A 10877-nucleotide genomic window follows, 5' to 3' on the forward strand; every position below is an offset into this window, starting at 1 on the left:
TGATGGTCTATAAAGTCCCTTTCAGCTCAACCTTCCATGATTTTATACTCTTCATCTAAACTGAAGAGATTATGGATGGTGTTATTTCATATAGATAAGAGATAAAGAGATGGGTTTGTATTTGGGCAAAAACTATTTGAAATGTGGTAAATCAGGGCATTGGACTGAGATGGCCCAGGGTAAAAATAGAGAATGAAGGAGTTTAGTCATTTCCAAAATACATATCCTAAGATACGGATTAGTAAATGTGATGAAGACTAGAGAAACACATAAGCTGATCAGGGTATATAATCAAGCCAGAAATGAAAAAGAAAAAAATGCCACCACCTAATCTCCCATAATGTGACCTAATTACCTGATTATCTGAAGGAAGAATTAATTAAATGATTTGTCTCTGTAGAGTCCATATAAAGGGAACAAAGAGGAAATTCATGTTCCTTTTTATCCAGCTCTGTACAAGGGGGGTTAGATCTACAATATCTAAGAGAAATGAGTACTCCTATCACGACAGAGGGAGTATTTCTATGAGGTTAGACTATTCAATAGATTCATTTATACCCCGCATTGCACAGCGTCAAGAAATCCCTTTTCTCTTAAAGAATCAATCCCATTTACAATTGCACCAAAAAAATTGTAAGATACCTAGGAATACACCTAACCAAAAGGTAGAGGATCTGTGCTCTAAAAACTACAGAACAGTTACAAAAGAAATGTGTCTTATTGACACAAAGAAATGGAAAAATGTTCCATGCACATGGACTGTAAGAACAAATATTGTTAAAATGTCTATGCTACCCAGAACATTCTACACAATCAATGCAATCCCTATCAAAATACCATCAACATTTTTCACAAAGCTGGAACAAATTATCCTAAAATTTACACGGAACCAGAAAAGGCCCTGAATAGCCAGAGGAATGTTAGGGAAAACAACAACAACAACAAAAAACCCAAAAACTGGTGGCATCACAATTCCAGACTTTAAGCTTTATTACAAAGCTGTAATAATCAGGACAGTATGGTACTGGCACTAAAACAGACACATAGATCAATGGAACAGAACAGAGAACTCAGAAATGGACCCTCAACTCTATGGGCAACTAATTTTCGACAAAGCAGGAAAGAATATCCAATGGAAAATTGGACAACCACATGTAGAAGAATGAAACTGGACCATTTTCTCACACCATACAAAAAGATAAACACACAATGGATGAAAGACCTCAATGTGAAACAGGAATCCATCAAAATCCTAGAGAACATAGGCAGCAACCTCTGGGACCTCGGCTGCATTAAATTCTTGCTAGACATGTCTCTGAAGGCAAGGGAAACAAAAGCAAAAAGGAACTATTGGGACTTCATCAAGATAAAAAGCTTTTGCATAGCAAAGAAAACAGTTAACAAAACTAAAAGGTCGGGACGCCTGGGTGGCTCAGTTGGTTGGGCAGCTGCCTTCGGCTCAGGTCATGATCCCAGCGTCCTGGGATCGAGTCCCATATCGGGCTCCTTGCTCCGCAGGGAGCCTGCTTCTCCGTCTGACTCTGCCCTCCACTCTGTCTGCCTGTGCTCACTCTCGCTCGCTCTCTCTGACAAATAAATAAAATCTTTAAAAAAAAAAAAAAAAAAAAAAAAAAACTAAAAGGCAACCTACAGAAAGGGAGAAGATATATGCAAATGACATATCAGATAAAAGGTTGGTATCCAAGATATATAAAAAAATTATCAAACTCAACACCCAAAAGACAAATAATCCAATCAAGAAATGGACAGAAGACATGAATAGACATTTCGCCAAAGAAGACACAAAATGGCCAACAGACACATGAAAAAGTGCTCAACATCGCTTGACACCAGGGAGATACAAATCAAAACCACAATAAGAGACCACCTCACACCAATCAGAATGGCCAAAATTAACAGGTCAGAAAACAACAAATGTTGTTGAGGATCCAGAGAAAGGGGAACCCTCTTCCACTGTTGGTGGGAAGGCAAGCTGGCGTAGCCACTCTGGAAAACAACATGGAGGCTCCTCAAAAAGTTGAAAATAGAGCTACCTTATGACCCAGCAATTAGTCTACTGGGTATTTACCCCAAAGATATAAAAGTAGTGATCTGAGGGGGCATCAGCACCCCAATGTTTATAGCAGGAATGTCCATAATAGCCAAACTATGGAAAGAGCCCAGATATCCATCTACAGATGAATGGATACAGAAGATGTACACGTGTACACACACACACACACACACACACACACACACACACACACCACTGGAATATTACTCAGCCATCAAAAAAATGAAATCTTGCCATTTACATTGCCATGGATGGAATTAGAGAGTATTGTATTGAGCCAAATAAGTCAATCAGAGAAAATAATTATCATATGGTTTCACTCACATGTGGAATCTAAGAAATAGTGCAGAGATGAAAAGAGGATGGGAGGGAAAACTGAATGGGAAGAAATCAGAGAGGGAGACAAACCACAAGAGACCATAAGAAACAAACTGACGGTTCCTAGAGAGGAGGTGCATGGAAGGATGGACATTAAGGAGGGCATGGGATGTGATAAGCACTAGGTGTTATATGCAACTGATGAATTACTGAACTCTACATCTGAAACTAATGATGTACTATATGTTGGCTAATTGAATTTAAATTTAATCCTCTGGTTATTCAACTTCCAAAAATCCTGCTGATGAGAAGAGGGTATCCTAGGTTCAATTCTCTTTTAATGAAATGCCTGCATTATCAGAATCACCCCAAGGATTTTTTGTTGTTGTTTTTTAAATCCCTAGATATTCTGATTCAGTCCGTCTGGAGTGAGGTCTTAGAATCTATTTTAAAAATTGTGCCAGATGGGGCGCCTGGGTGGCTCGGTGGGTTAAGCCGCTGTCTTCGGCTCAGGTCATGATCTCAGGGTCCTGCGATCAAGTCCAGGCTCTCTGATCAGCAGGGAGCCTGCTTCCTCCTCTCTCTCTCTCTCTGCCTGCCTCTCTGCCTACTTGTGATCTCTCTCTGTCAAATAAATAAGTAAATAAAATCTTTAAAAGAAAAAAAAAAAATAGTGCCAGCAACTGATACACATCCAGATCTGGAAACTACTGCCCTAAATGAGTGCTGCTCAGCCCTATTCTAAATGTACATTAGAATAATTAATGTGGAATGGGCAGTAAAATAAATACAAGTAACAACCCTTTTCAGGGTCCAGTGGTTTTCAGTCTTGGCTGCCACAGAGAATCACCTAGGGAGGTTTTAATACTGCCAGTGCCCAGATCCCAGTCCAGGGCAACTAAACTGGAATTTCTAGAAGTGGAGGGAAGACATCAGTATTTTTTCGAATGTTATCCATGTGATTCCAAGATGCGGCCAGGGTTGAGAATCATTGCTCTAGATGAAGGGTCAGCACACTTTTCATGTAAATGGCCAGAGAACAGAGAATAAGAATTTTAGGTTTTATGGGTTATACAGTCCATCACATTACCTACCTGCCACTGTAGCACAAAGCAACCACAGACCATACATTAATGAATGTGCATAGCTGTACTCCAGTAAACAAAATAAGCAGCCTGCTGAACTGGGCAGTCGTTTGCAGAATCTCTGTTCTAGATGGAGAACATATTCTGGTTACTGGAAACTGGACAGATATATCTTAAATATTGGCATTTGAAATCACAGAATGAATAAAATAAATATGTTATCTCTTGGTAAAGTTCTGACTCAACAGGGGCTTGAAAAAGCAGTCTCATTTGATTAGCTCAAGACAGTCCCATGATCCAGATGGATTCTGGCTGTTCTGACAGAATAAGTTTGTGGACGTACATAGCCTCAAATCATTACTTAGGGACTGCTTTCTTGGGGATGATATGTAGCTAGAATATGATCAAGATGGGACCTAGCCCAAGTGGTGTCACTGCCAAACATTTAAGGAATAAACAAAGCAATTCTACACAAGCATTTCCAGAAAACAGACGCAAGGAACACTTCCCAACTCATTTTATGAGGTCAACATTATCCTGATGCAAAACCAGACAAAGAAATTACAGAACTTCCTTGACTTATGATGGGGTTATATCCCAAGGAAGCCATCATAAGTTGAAAATACCCTAAGTCAAAAATGCATTTAATACACCTAACCTAAAATTATAGTTTAGCTTAGTCTACTTAACCATTCTCAGAACTCCTATATTAACTTAGAGTCGGACAAAATCATCTAACACAAAGCCTATTTTATAATAAAGTGTTGAATATCTCACGTAATGTATTGAATACTGTACTAAAAGTGAAAAACAGAATGGCTATCAGTGTGCTGGTTGTTTACTCTTATATTCACGTGGCTGACTGGGAGCTACTGCTGCCCTGCATGGCGACAGGATCCTACCATGTATCACTAGTCTGGGAAAACATTAAAATTCCCCAAAACCAAGTGCAGTTTCTACTGAATATGTATCCCTTTCACAATAGCGTAAAGTCAAAAAATCATTAAGTCTAACATTCTAAGCCGAGGGCTGTCTGAACATGAAAAGTGAACTATTGTTAAAAGAATAAAGAAGTCAGGTTAGGTGACAACACTTTAACACTTCCTGAAGGTAGGTCTCCATCTGGAGATTGACAAAACAGTGTGGAAGGCAGAAAGGTTTTACAGAAAAAAAAGTAAGGAATGAGGAAATAAATTGAGAGCCCAGAGTCAGCTTGGGGATTGGCTGCCTGGATATACAGCATTTCCGATCAAGCAGGGCATTTACAGAGATACATTTCAATACTACAGACTAGTATCTCCCATAAACATAAACAAAAAATTCACAACAAATTAACAGATCAAGCAATATATGAAAAAGATAATACATCTGACCAAGTGGAATTTATTTGGAAAATATAAGGCTGGCTCAACCTTTGAAAATCACTTAATGCACATACTAACAGACTAAAGGGAATTAAAAAAAAAAATACCCACAACTGTATCAATAGATGCAAACTTTTTAAAAATTCACAGTCCATTCATGATAAAATTTTTAAGAAACTAGGATCAAGCTGATAAGGGGCATTAAGAGTAAAAAGACTGGACGCTTCTTCCATAAGATTGGGAATAAGGCAAGGATATCTATCAATTTTATGTAAATTATACCTCAATAACCTTAAATTAAAAAGCCTAAATTGATACCTTGAAGCCGGCACTAATATATGTTTGACGCCCTTGGTAAAGATATCATTCATTACCTAGCTTATCTTGGGAAAGCCAGTTAGGTAGCCAGTGAACAGAGAATTTACATAAGGAAACCAAAAAATCCAAAGTTTCTGTCTCTCAAAGTATTTGACTTCCTCCCTCTATACCAGCTGTTCTCAGAGTGTGGTCCCTGGATTAGCAACATCACCAACACCTAAGAATTTGTTAGAGATGCAAATTCTCAGGCTTCAACTCAAACCTCCTGAATAACAAGCTCTGGTAGGGGGAGGGGGGCTCAATCTGTGTTTTTAAAAGCCCACCCATGATCCTGATGCACAGAACGTTTGAGAACCACTGTTCTACACGATACTAAGGACCTCTGGCATCTCAGCTTTATTTAGTGTGGCCTGTGTTTAATCCAATTTTGCAAAGTATTAAAACTACATCTATCTTCTTGAGTTAAATGTATCTAAAATGACCTTGTATAAGGGGATCATACTGATATTCAAAAAACACATTCGAAAATCCATTCTTTCACCTGTTCTGGAAATTTCCGAAGATGTAAATTAACAGTCTCTCTCGGGAATTCTTCCTACATGTTAGATTTCTTCGGATTTGGCCTCCAGGGGGCATGCTGGGCTCTTAACCGTAGATATGGGTTTGGGAATAGAATGCCATAGAGTGCTGTGGCAAGAGTAATTGTTTTTTTCTGGTAAACGGACACCCTCAGGTGAAAATTTCTTAAAAAAAGAAACACCCTCCTTCTAAGTGAAGAAATTGCTTCCTTCCTCAATCATATACCCACTAAATTCTCAGGGTCCTAATCTGTGCTCCAATTTTCATACACCTGATCCTGAAAGGCAGTGATTTCAACAGCTGTGCTAATTCTGGAGCCTCAGATTTGTTTTGGCTAAGTACTATACCTATAAGAAATGGCATTCTTTAGGCTTCTGTAGGTTTTGCTATGTGGATTTGAAATTGTTACTTACTTACTCCAAACTTTCCAATACTGCCAGAAGCTGCCACTCCGCCATCCTTTTTCACATTCTTGTTGCCTAGAACCTTGCTGTAAATTGGGCATATGATTTCATGTGGCCAGACAGCATAGCTATTTTACAACTGCCAGCTGAAGATAGCTAGATTTTCCACCTAGATTCACTGCCTAATATAGCTTGGATAACCAATTCCTACTTCCCACAATTCTCTGAGGATGTGTTCCCCGTAACTTCAACTATCTGATGTCTATTACTCATTCAGAGATTCTGACCAGAAGCAACAAAATGTACTGCTTATCGTAAGCACATTGGATTCACTGGCATGCCAGCACAGGCTCACAGCTTCAATAAAAAGCCAAAGAACAGGTAAGAAGGCAATCAGGAGCCAAAGAAAGCTACAGAGATAAAGCAACAGCAACACAGCAGTAATCAAGCAGCACAAAAGGGCACTGCTTCTGCCAGGGATGACTCACCTCACTGTCTTCTCCTCATGCCCTTGAGGAGTCCAAGTCCAAGAAAGGAGTTTGACTGGGCGACTCAGGTCACATACCTGGTCCACAGGGCACCAGAAAGGCATGCCCTCTTAGAATCTAGAGAAGGAGGCGCATGCAGGACCTTCCTCAAGACAATGCGCAGTGGAGGAAAGGTAATTCACCTCAATAACTGGGATATACAGAACTAATGAATTGTTGAACACTACATCAGAAGCTAATGATGTACTATATGCTGGCTAACTGAACATAATTTAAAAAAAATAAACAAAAACAAACACACACACACAAAGACCTCAGAGTGTTCAGAAAGTGAGTGTGAATAGACAAATGAATTCTACAAAATGGAAGATGAAATAAAGGGTATTGGAATGCGGAATAAAGCAAGCCTTGCCTATCTTTCCTCAAAGCTAAACCGTTACAGAATATTTAAAAAACAAACCAAGAAAGTCACCTTATTTTCAAAATGGCTAAAAAAACAAAGAAAGTGTTATTTTTCCTGTCTATCCTGTATCATATAAATCTACTCCTAGGTAACCAAATGGTAGATGGCAGTAAGTTTCCTTCTAAGTAAATATTTTGGCTAAAAAAGCGAAGAAGGAATGACAGATTTAGAATCACCATTTTGCAATCCCTAATAAAGAAATGGATGTATGCACTGGGCATGGCTGCCCTTGTGTGTCCGGATCTCGTGACTTTCTCATGTGATCAGGCAAAACATCAGTAGTATCAAGTTCAGCAATGTTTCTTTCCCCTTGTAACTAACATATTTCTTTGATCATAACTTCTTTGATAACTATGATTACGGTAACTCTGATAACTAAAGTATCTTAAGTCTATTCAATACCCTATGAAATAACAAATTAGGAATGCTAAAAATTACATCTAGTACTATAATCCCCATGTAACTTTCTTTTCAAATTAAAAGTCTGTGTATTCATCAAAATGGTTAGGTTTAGGGGCACCTGGGTGGCAGTTGGTTAAGTGTCTGACTCTTGATTTTGGCTCAGGTTGTGAACTTGGGGTCCTGAGACTGAGCCCCACACAGGGCTCTGTGCCAAGTGCAGAGTCTGCTAAAGTTTCTCTTCCCTCTCCCTCTGCCCCTCCCCACCTCGTGCACTCTCTCTAAAATAAATAAAATCTTTTTTTTTTTAAGATTTTATTTATTCTTTTGACAGAGAGAGAGAGATCAAAAGTCGGCAGAGAGGCAGGCAGAGAGGGGGGAAGCAGGCTCCTTGCTGAGCAGAGAGCCCGATGCAGGGCTTGATCCCAGGACCCTGAGACCACGACCTGAAGCTTAACCCACTGAGTCACCCAAGCACCCCAATAAATAAAATCTTTTTTAAAAATGGTTCCATTTAGGGCATCAAAGAGTAATGACAGATAGGGGTTATAAACCTTTGGAATCTCCTCCATAAAGACAGAAAGATAAATGGGGGGAAACTTGGTTTTAGAAAAACTTGTCAGTCCATAAATCTAGACGAAATAATGACACAGTTTTTCAAGACTCCTGTCCCCAAACACCAGATTAAGTAATTGAGGCAAAGATTTTTCACAGATGCTCAAACCCTGGATGAGAGGTTCTTAGGGAACAAAATATACACAATGTCCCAAATTACTATTTCACTGATTATTTATTAATTGTAAAAAGGAAAACTGTACTCATACAATAGAAAGTTCTGGCAGCCACCACCTGTTAACCAAGCGATCATACTGAACAACAGCAATCGATGAGACAACCTAACATTTTATGGCTCCTGATGTGATGCAGTTTTAAGTACCTATCACTACCTTTGTAGACTGCTTCTATTATAGACTGAATCTATACAGAAGAAAATAAGGCAATCTGATAATACGCGAATCTCCATGATTACGTTGGATGTTTGTATTATTTGTTCAGTTTTTCTCTAAGTTTGAAAGTTTTCAAAATAAAAAGCTGGTGAGAATATAAGTTATGTTTGTAACATTTCCATATAAATACAGAAAACAAAACAAAAAAAAAGGGTGGTGTAAGTCTTGAGTTGAAATCAATCCATCTCTCCAAAAGTAAAAAAAGCCCAGGCAGAGTTGAACCAGAATTCTGCCTGGTCCTTCAATGACCCAGAGCCATATCCTCTGTGACCTCTATTTTGTCACAGAGATGAACAATATAGCTTTTTCCTGTCTCCGCTAGGTCAAGACACTGAAAAGAAGCAAAAACACAAAGTACAACTGACAAAGCACGTCTACCAGCTCCAGAAATAAATTCGAGATCTGGAAGCAAACTCTAAATTTTCAAAACTTGATTTATCTTTAAAAGAAAAAACATGTGTAAGTTTCTTTTACTTTTTCAATCAGGAAATAAAACAAACCCTGCTGAAATCTGATTCAAAAACTAATGAATGGTATTTCATATTCTTTAATATGACTTTAAGGATCTACAATAAAATAAACGAAGTATAGGTTTAAGTAAGCATTTATTGCACATGAAGGAATCTAAATTTGTTTTGAAATCATGAGCTAAATTCTAAGTTTCATTAAGTGTCACACCATTTTTGTTTTCTTTTCATTGAAATAGCAAGTCAAAATTTAGTTAATATATACTTGGATTTTATGTGTTTGATAAAAAAATTTAACCAATTATAAATTCCAGTGGAAGATTATACACAACATAGTGTTTTTCAAAAATAATCTACTTCTTCAGATCATATTTAACATTCTTGAAATGTCTGCACTCAAAGGAATAACAAAATACAGGGAAGCTCTGGGTTATACTTATGTGTACTCCTGAAAGAGGCTTAACACTCAATGTAAAAGACAAAATTAGGAAAAATGGTCACCCTTTCATCTTTATTTTGTACAAATGGTAGGAATGAAAAGGTCTGTTCATAGTGAAAGCTATCCCACAGTGTGTATGCCAAACAGTGCTTACTTTTTTGCCAGCTCCCCAAACACTTCCAGACAATAAAATCTACAAATTCCTTTATTCTCATACGTACTGGAAGGATTAATACAGAATTAGATTGCATCCTCATTAGGTATGTTTCTATCCTTTAGTGTGAATTTTGTCATTTTAATCTTAATAAAATGAATTTTAACCAGCCACCAATCTATGAAGTTCCTCATGAACCCAAAGCTGTTTTGCATTCAAAACAGAAACAAGGAAAATAGTAAACTCATTCTTCAATAAAACCACAGCATCTAAAAGAAAAAAAAATGCCTAGAGTCTGACACCTAGGCAAGTAACTCAGATCTGTAGCTCTTACAAAGGAACCCAAATAACACCAACTTCAAGCACACAAAGACTGAAGAGATTAAGAAATAGCAAACTTTTCAGCATAGAAATTAGCAGATGCTAATGACTATTGCTAATATAGAGGCAAAAGCAAGCAAAGAGGAAAGCAAGCATTAAGAATCAAAGGTTCTGAGGCCTGGAAAGCTTTTCAAAAGTACACTTCCTGGGATCCACCCCAGACCACTCCTGTTGGAATTTCCAGGATTCAGACCCAATACCAAAATTTTTTCATAAGACTCCCAGGTGATTTTTTATGAATCCAGCGGTAAAGGTCACTGGTATAAATACAAAGAAGGTATAAAAGAGAAAAAGGAAAGAAAAAGCAAAAAGACCTTCAGAAAGCACTAATCACAATTACCAACTTCTGTTTAAAGGACCAGCTTTTCCATTTAAAGCATGCTCATTAATTTCACAGTACCCTCTACTTATCAGGAAGGATACGTAGTATTCTTAAAACTATGCTACAGGAGAAATTTCCCACTTTATTGATTAGTTGAAAGAATAGATCTGGAAGCAATTAGTGAACCTTCATTACTTAGTTTCTCATAACAAGTGTAAAATGGTTTGGCAAATACTGTAGTAGCAAAAATGTTTTAAACTTAATCTCAGGGGCGCCTGGGTGGCTCAGTGGGTTAAGCCGCTGCCTTCGGCTCAGGTCATGATCTCAGGGTCCTGGGATTGAGTCCCGCATCGGGCTCTCTGCTCTGCCGGGAGCCTGCTTCCTCCTCTCCCTCTCTCTGCCTGCCTGTCTGCCTGCTTGTGATCTCTGTCAAATAAATAAATAAAATCTTTAAAAAAAAAAAAAAAAACCTTAATCTCAATACTTAGAACCAATTTTTAAAAATGTGTCATATGATTTATCTCAAGGTTTGTCATCCTTGACACTACTGACATTTGGAAGCAAATGATTTTTGGTTGCACGGAGCAAACTCTGAATATTCAGTAATAAATTTCT

This window comes from Mustela lutreola, chromosome 13 (assembly GCF_030435805.1).
Source record: "Mustela lutreola isolate mMusLut2 chromosome 13, mMusLut2.pri, whole genome shotgun sequence".
NCBI lineage: Eukaryota > Metazoa > Chordata > Mammalia > Carnivora > Mustelidae > Mustela > Mustela lutreola.